At 37.6% G+C, this 8,125-nt stretch overlaps 3 non-coding genes across 3 annotated transcripts; all 3 read left to right on the plus strand.

Annotated features, from left to right (window-relative positions):
- The first annotated feature begins 141 nt into the window (after positions 1–141).
- On the plus strand, positions 142–305 carry LOC135011202 (U1 spliceosomal RNA). Its single transcript, XR_010210340.1, has one exon. It is a non-coding gene; the product is annotated as a U1 spliceosomal RNA (small nuclear RNA).
- A 152-nt stretch (positions 306–457) lies between these two features.
- On the plus strand, positions 458–620 carry LOC135011194 (U1 spliceosomal RNA). The gene has a single exon (XR_010210334.1). It is a non-coding gene; the product is annotated as a U1 spliceosomal RNA (small nuclear RNA).
- A 671-nt stretch (positions 621–1,291) lies between these two features.
- LOC135011203 (U1 spliceosomal RNA) lies at positions 1,292–1,455 on the plus strand. Its single transcript, XR_010210341.1, has one exon. It is a non-coding gene; the product is annotated as a U1 spliceosomal RNA (small nuclear RNA).
- Positions 1,456–8,125: the final 6,670 nt, after the last annotated feature.

An 8,125-nucleotide genomic window follows, 5' to 3' on the forward strand; every position in this document is an offset into this window, starting at 1 on the left:
TCCCATGTTCATCTGAAAATATGTGTTCTCCCTGCAGTTGTTGTCCCCAGATGAGAGTTCCCTTGTGCTGCCTCAGTTGAATCTCCTTTACTTGACAGAGATGTGCCTGAGCAGCGGCCCTCCCCAGCCCTATCCCAAATCATACTTATTTTGCATAGGCGATACCATGGTCATGAAGATTGTTCTCCCAGGGTGAGGTTCATTCATTGCATTCTGGGTATGCTGACCCCTGTGATTTCCCCAAATGTGGGAAACTCGACTGCATTATTTGTGGTAGTGGGGGACTGTGTTTGTGCTTTCCTCTGGTCAGCTCTGGTAAAAATCAGATTTCTTTATCTCAGATCTTCCTCTAGCCTTGTTCTTCTTTCGAGAGTTCCCTTGTGCTGCCTCAGTTGGATCTCTTTCACTTGACAGGGGGGTGCCCGAGCAGCGACCCTCCCCAGCTCTAGCCCAACTCCTACTTACCTGCCAGGTGAGATACTATGATCATGAAGGTGCTTCTCCCAGGGCAAGGCTCACCCATTGCACTCTAGTTGTGCTGCCCCTGTGATTTCCCCAAATGTGGGAAACTTGACTGCATAATTTGTGTTTCCCTTGGTCGGCTCTCGTATAATTCAGATCTCTTTGTCTCAGGTCTCTCTCCAGCCTAGTTTGCTGTCTGTTTCCACTTCTCTTTTCTTGAGCCGCTCCCTTCTATGCCCTTGCGCACTATCCTGACTTCTCCCGTCTGCTTACTTCGTGCCTTCCAACGCACAATGCAAACTACAGGTAGTGCTGCAGGGCCCACACCCTTTTACTTGCCTTACAGAGCAGCTCTGGAGCAGTTACAGTGCCCAGCTGCTGCAAGAAATCAGCTTGAATGCTTCAGGGGCTGGGGCATAGCCAACATGAGCCCCACACCGAAGGAGGGTGGAGGTGTGTAATGCGAACTAGGGGTCATCCAAGCGCCGCAAAAGGCCGCCATGCCCTGCACGCCCCTTTTCTCTTTTCATATGCAGACGAGGGTTGAAGCCAACTTTGACCCACTGCTTGGATGGCATCACCATATGCAAATCCATCTGCTGCAGGCCTTCCCCCAGGAATGCTTGCACTAGTTGTTGCATTTGGTTTGTTGTTTGGGGGTGCTTCAGTATTAGGCAGCCTTCTGCCCTCCCATGTTCATCTGAAAATATGTGTTCTCCCTGCAGTTGTTGTCCCCAGATGAGAGTTCCCTTGTGCTGCCTCAGTTGAATCTCCTTTACTTGACAGAGATGTGCCTGAGCAGCGGCCCTCCCCAGCCCTATCCCAAATCATACTTATTTTGCATAGGAGAGACCATGGTCTTGAAGATTGTTCTCCCAGGGTGAGGTTCATTCATTGCATTCTGGGTATGCTGACCCATGTGATTTCCCCAAATGTGGGAAACTCAACTGCATTATTTGTGGTAGTGGGGGACTGTGTTTGTGCTTTCCTCTGGTCAGCTCTAGTAAAAGTCAGATTTCTTTGTTTCAGTTCTTCCTCTAGCCTTGTTCTTCTTTCGAGAGTTCCCTTGTGCTGCCTCAGTGTGTATGGTTATTAATCAAAAGGTTGGTGGTTCAATCCCACTAAGGGACGTAATTGACCTTGTTATCAGATTTTGGTGATATTTAAGTAGACAAGTCAAAATTTCAAACCCCCTGTTATGGTGTAGGGTACCTGGCCTTCTCTGATGTAATCAGAGTTAGATTTGATTCAGTGATTTTATAAAAACAGCTAGGAAGCACAATTTAGCAGTGGGTTGCAGAGAAAAAGAAATATGCTGGCAAAAAAATCCAATTGAGTGATTAAACAGCTCTTCATTTTCTGGCTTTATTTTTATGCTAACAAATTTGTTCTCTGAAAAGTGTCCACAAAGCCAAGTCTCTGATTAACACCTTTGTAGGGATGGTTTTTCACCTATTACTAAATTAAACTTGCTTCATTGGAAAGGCAGCAAGATGCATCCTCATTTCAATGTCTACTGAAATAATACAGGTTGACACCAGGAAACATTAACGCCACTGCATCCTTGCTGCTTTCGCATGTGGAAGTCTGTTTAATGTGAAAACAAGGTGATATCTAATTAGCACACAGGTAAGGAATTAAGAAAATCTTTATTTAAGGGTGAAGGTGTTTCTCACAAAATCGTTGCCCCAATGCATCATTGAAATTCAAGCTGGAAAGATGATTTTAATATATCACTTGTACATTTTGTATTGCTCTTCTGGTGACAATGTAGTTTGTTTTTGTCAATTACCATTTTAATAATAGGGTAAAGAAAATTAAGTGGATTTTTGAAAGAAAACAATACTGTCAATATACTATTAAAACAAATTAAAATGGTAAAAGTTAGTGTACTTTAAGTAAAAATAAAAGAGCAAAAATATCAATCCCAGTTTTGGATTACTTTAATTAACAAAAAAAATGCATATAGCAGAGGATAGTTTCAATCTGCCTACCTCTGGGTTATGGGCCCAGCATTTTTCCATTGCAGTACTCTGCTGCACATGTAAGTGCAAGAGATCCTGAAGCACTCACTCATCATGGGAAAGTACCAATGTGTTTCTTCGTTGGTTGATGGAAGAAACATCTTACAAAAACTCTCCAGATTATTGACTTTTTAAAGTTTTTCTAGGAAACGTTCTAGATGAATGCTTATTAGCCTTTGTCAGTACGTACGTTTGTAAAGTGTCTCTGTGGCGCAATCTGTTAGTGTGTTTGGTTATTAATCAAAGGGTTGGTGGTTCAATCCCACCCAGGGATGTAATTGACCTTGTTATCAGATTTTGGTGATCTTTAAGTAGACAAGTCAAAATTTCAAACCCCCTTCTTATGGTGTAGGGTACCTGGCCTACTCTGATGTAATCAGAGTTAGATTTGAATCAGTGATTTTATAAAAAAAAACAGCTAGGAAGCACAATTTAGCAGTGGGTTGCAGAGAAAAAGAAATATGCTGGCAGAAAAATCCAATTGAGTGATTAAACAGCTCTTCATTTTCTGGCTTTATTTTTATGCTAACAAATTTGTTCTCTGAAAAGTGTCCACAAAGCTAAGTCTCTGATTAACACCTTTGTAGGGATGGTTTTTCACCTATTACTAAATTAAACTTGCTTCATTGGAAAGGCAGCAAGATGCATCCTCATTTCAATGTCTACTGAAATAATACAGGTTGACACCAGGAAACATTAACGCCACTGCATCCTTGCTGCTTTCGCATGTGGAAGTCTGTTTAATGTGAAAACAAGGTGATATCTAATTAGCACACAGGTAAGGAATTAAGAAAATCTTTATTTAAGGGTGAAGATGTTTCTCACAAAATCGTTGCCCCAATGCATCATTGAAATTCAAGCTGGAAAGATGATTTTAATATATCACTTGTACATTTTGTATTGCTCTTCTGGTGACAATGTAGTTTGTTTTTGTCAATTACCATTTTAATAATCGGGTAAAGAAAATTAATTGGATTTTTGAAAGAAAACAATACTGTCAATATACTATTAAAACAAATTAAAATGGTAAAAGTTATTGTACTTTAAGTAAAAATAAAAGAGCAAAAATATCAATCCCAGTTTTGGATTACTTTAATTAACAAAAAAAAAATGCATATAGCAGAGGATAGTTTCAATCTGCCTACCTCTGGGTTATGGACCCAGCATGCTTCCATTACAGTACTCTGCTGCACATGTAAGTGCAAGAGGTCCTGAAGCACTCACTTATCATGGGAAAGTACCAATGTGTTTCTTCATTGGTTGATGGAAGAAACATCTTACAAAAACTCTCCACATTATTGACTTTTTAAAATGTTTCTAGGAAACGTTCTAGATGAATGCTTATTAGCCTTTGTCAGTATGTACTTTCGCAAAGTGTCGCTGTGGCGCAATCAGTTAGTGTGTATGGTTATTAACCAAAAGGTTGGTGGTTCAATCCCACCCAGGGACGTAATTGACCTTGTTATCAGATTTTGGTGATCTTTAAGTAGACAAGTCAAAATTTCAAACCCCCTGTTATGGTGTAGGGTACCTGGCCTTCTCTGATGTAATCAGAGTTAGATTTGATTCAGTGATTTTATAAAAACAGCTAGGAAGCACAATTTAGCAGTGGGTTGCAGAGAAAAAGAAATATGCTGGCAAAAAAATCCAATTGAGTGATTAAACAGCTCTTCATTTTCTGGCTTTATTTTTATGCTAACAAATTTGTTCTCTGAAAAGTGTCCACAAAGCCAAGTCTCTGATTAACACCTTTGTAGGGATGGTTTTTCACCTATTACTAAATTAAACTTGCTTCATTGGAAAGGCAGCAAGATGCATCCTCATTTCAATGTCTACTGAAATAATACAGGTTGACACCAGGAAACATTAACGCCACTGCATCCTTGCTGCTTTCGCATGTGGAAGTCTGTTTAATGTGAAAACAAGGTGATATCTAATTAGCACACAGGTAAGGAATTAAGAAAATCTTTATTTAAGGGTGAAGGTGTTTCTCACAAAATCGTTGCCCCAATGCATCATTGAAATTCAAGCTGGAAAGATGATTTTAATATATCACTTGTACATTTTGTATTGCTCTTCTGGTGACAATGTAGTTTGTTTTTGTCAATTACCATTTTAATAATCGGGTAAAGAAAATTAATTGGATTTTTGAAAGAAAACAATACTGTCAATATACTATTAAAACAAATTAAAATGGTAAAAGTTATTGTACTTTAAGTAAAAATAAAAGAGCAAAAATATCAATCCCAGTTTTGGATTACTTTAATTAACAAAAAAAAATGCATATAGCAGAGGATAGTTTCAATCTGCCTACCTCTGGGTTATGGGCCCAGCATTTTTCCATTGCAGTACTCTGCTGCACATGTAAGTGCAAGAGATCCTGAAGCACTCACTCATCATGGGAAAGTACCAATGTGTTTCTTCGTTGGTTGATGGAAGAAACATCTTACAAAAACTCTCCAGATTATTGACTTTTTAAAGTTTTTCTAGGAAACGTTCTAGATGAATGCTTATTAGCCTTTGTCAGTATGTACGTTTGTAAAGTGTCTCTGTGGCGCAATCTGTTAGTGTGTTTGGTTATTAATCAAAGGGTTGGTGGTTCAATCCCACCCAGGGATGTAATTGACCTTGTTATCAGATTTTGGTGATCTTTAAGTAGACAAGTCAAAATTTCAAACCCCCTTCTTATGGTGTAGGGTACCTGGCCTACTCTGATGTAATCAGAGTTAGATTTGAATCAGTGATTTTATAAAAAAAACAGCTAGGAAGCACAATTTAGCAGTGGGTTGCAGAGAAAAAGAAATATGCTGGCAGAAAAATCCAATTGAGTGATTAAACAGCTCTTCATTTTCTGGCTTTATTTTTATGCTAACGAATTTGTTCTCTGAAAAGTGTCCACAAAGCCAAGTATCTGATTAACATATTTGTAGGGATGGTTTTTCACCTATTACTAAATTAAACTTGCTTCATTGGAAAGGCAGCAAGATGCATCCTCATTTCAATATCTACTGAAATAATACAGGTTGACACCCGGAAACATTAACGCCACTGCATCCTTGCTGCTTTCTCATGTGGAAGTCTGTTTAATGTGAAAACAAGGTGATATCTAATTAGCACACAGGTAAGGAATTAAGAAAATCTTTATTTAAGGGTGAAGATGTTTCTCACAAAATCGTTGCCCCAATGCATCATTGAAATTCAAGCTGGAAAGATGATTTTAATATATCACTTGTACATTTTGTATTGCTCTTCTGGTGACACTGTAGTTTGTTTTTGTCAATTACCATTTTAATAATCGGGTAAAGAAAATTAATTGGATTTTTGAAAGAAAACAATACTGTCAATATACTATTAAAACAAATTAAAATGGTAAAAGTTATTGTACTTTAAGTAAAAAAAAAAGCTAAAATATCAATCCCTGTTTTGGATTATTTTAATGAACAAAAAAAAAATGCATATAGCAAAGGATAGTTTCAATCTGCCTACCTCTGGGTTATGGGCCCAGCATGCTTCCATTGCAGTACTCTGCTGCACATGTAAGTGCAAGAGATCCTGAAGCACTCACTCATCATGCGAAAGTAACAATGTGTTTCTTCATTGGTTGCTGGAAGAAACATCTTACAAAAACTCTCCAGATTATTGACTTTTTAAAGTTTTTCTAGGAAACGTTCTAGATGAATGCTTATTAGTCTTTGTCAGTATGTACTTTTCGCAAAGTGTCTCTGTGGCGCGATCGGTTAGTGTGTTCAGCTATTAATCAAAAGGTTGGTGGTTCAATCCCATCCAGGGACGTAATTGACCTTGTGATCAGATTTTGGTAATATTTAAGTAGACAAGTCAAAATTGCAAACCCCCTCTTATGGTGTAGGGTACCTGGCCTTCTCTGATGTAATCAGAGTTAGATTTGATTAAGTGATTTTATAAAAAAAACAGCTAGGAAGCACAATTTAGCAGTGGGTTGCAGAGAAAAAGAAAAATGCTGGCAGAAAAATCCAATTGAGTGATTAAACAGCTCTTCATTTTCTGGCTTTATTTTTATGATAACAAATTTGTTCTCTGAAAAGTGTCCACAAAGCCAAGTATCTGATTAACATCTTTGTAGGGATGGTTTTTCACCTATTACTAAATTAAACTTGCTTCATTGGAAAGGCAGCAAGATGCATCCTCATTTCAATATCTACGGAAATAATACAGGTTGACACCAGGAAACATTAACGCCACTGCATCTTTGCTGTTTTCTCATGTGGAAGTCTGTTTAATGTGAAAACAAGGTGATATCTAATTAGCACACAGGTAAGGAATTAAGAACATCTTTATTTAAGGGTGAAGATGTTTCTCACAAAATCGTTGCCCCAATGCATCATTGAAATTCAAGCTGGAAAGATGATTTTAATATATCACTTGTACATTTTGTATTGCTCTTCTGGTGACAATGTAGTTTGTTTTTGTCAATTACCATTTTAATAATCGGGTAAAGAAAATTAATTGGATTTTTGAAAGAAAACAATACTGTCAATATACTATTAAAACAAATTAAAATGGTAAAAGTTATTGTACTTTAAGTAAAAATAAAAGAGCAAAAATATCAATCCCAGTTTTGGATTACTTTAATTAACAAAAAAAAAATGCATATAGCAGAGGATAGTTTCAATCTGCCTACCTCTGGGTTATGGACCCAGCATGCTTCCATTACAGTACTCTGCTGCACATGTAAGTGCAAGAGGTCCTGAAGCACTCACTTATCATGGGAAAGTACCAATGTGTTTCTTCATTGGTTGATGGAAGAAACATCTTACAAAAACTCTCCACATTATTGACTTTTTAAAATGTTTCTAGGAAACGTTCTAGATGAATGCTTATTAGCCTTTGTCAGTATGTACTTTTGCAAAGTGTCGCTGTGGCGCAATCAGTTAGTGTGTATGGTTATTAACCAAAAGGTTGGTGGTTCAATCCCACCCAGGGACGTAATTGACCTTGTTATCAGATTTTGGTGATCTTTAAGTAGACAAGTCAAAATTTCAAACCCCCTGTTATGGTGTAGGGTACCTGGCCTTCTCTGATGTAATCAGAGTTAGATTTGATTCAGTGATTTTATAAAAACAGCTAGGAAGCACAATTTAGCAGTGGGTTGCAGAGAAAAAGAAATATGCTGGCAAAAAAATCCAATTGAGTGATTAAACAGCTCTTCATTTTCTGGCTTTATTTTTATGCTAACAAATTTGTTCTCTGAAAAGTGTCCACAAAGCCAAGTCTCTGATTAACACCTTTGTAGGGATGGTTTTTCACCTATTACTAAATTAAACTTGCTTCATTGGAAAGGCAGCAAGATGCATCCTCATTTCAATGTCTACTGAAATAATACAGGTTGACACCAGGAAACATTAACGCCACTGCATCCTTGCTGCTTTCGCATGTGGAAGTCTGTTTAATGTGAAAACAAGGTGATATCTAATTAGCACACAGGTAAGGAATTAAGAAAATCTTTATTTAAGGGTGAAGGTGTTTCTCACAAAATCGTTGCCCCAATGCATCATTGAAATTCAAGCTGGAAAGATGATTTTAATATATCACTTGTACATTTTGTATTGCTCTTCTGGTGACAATGTAGTTTGTTTTTGTCAATTACCATTTTAATAATC

The sequence above is a fragment of the Pseudophryne corroboree genome, unplaced genomic scaffold, assembly GCF_028390025.1.
Source record: "Pseudophryne corroboree isolate aPseCor3 unplaced genomic scaffold, aPseCor3.hap2 scaffold_2392, whole genome shotgun sequence".
Taxonomy (NCBI): Eukaryota; Metazoa; Chordata; class Amphibia; order Anura; family Myobatrachidae; genus Pseudophryne; species Pseudophryne corroboree.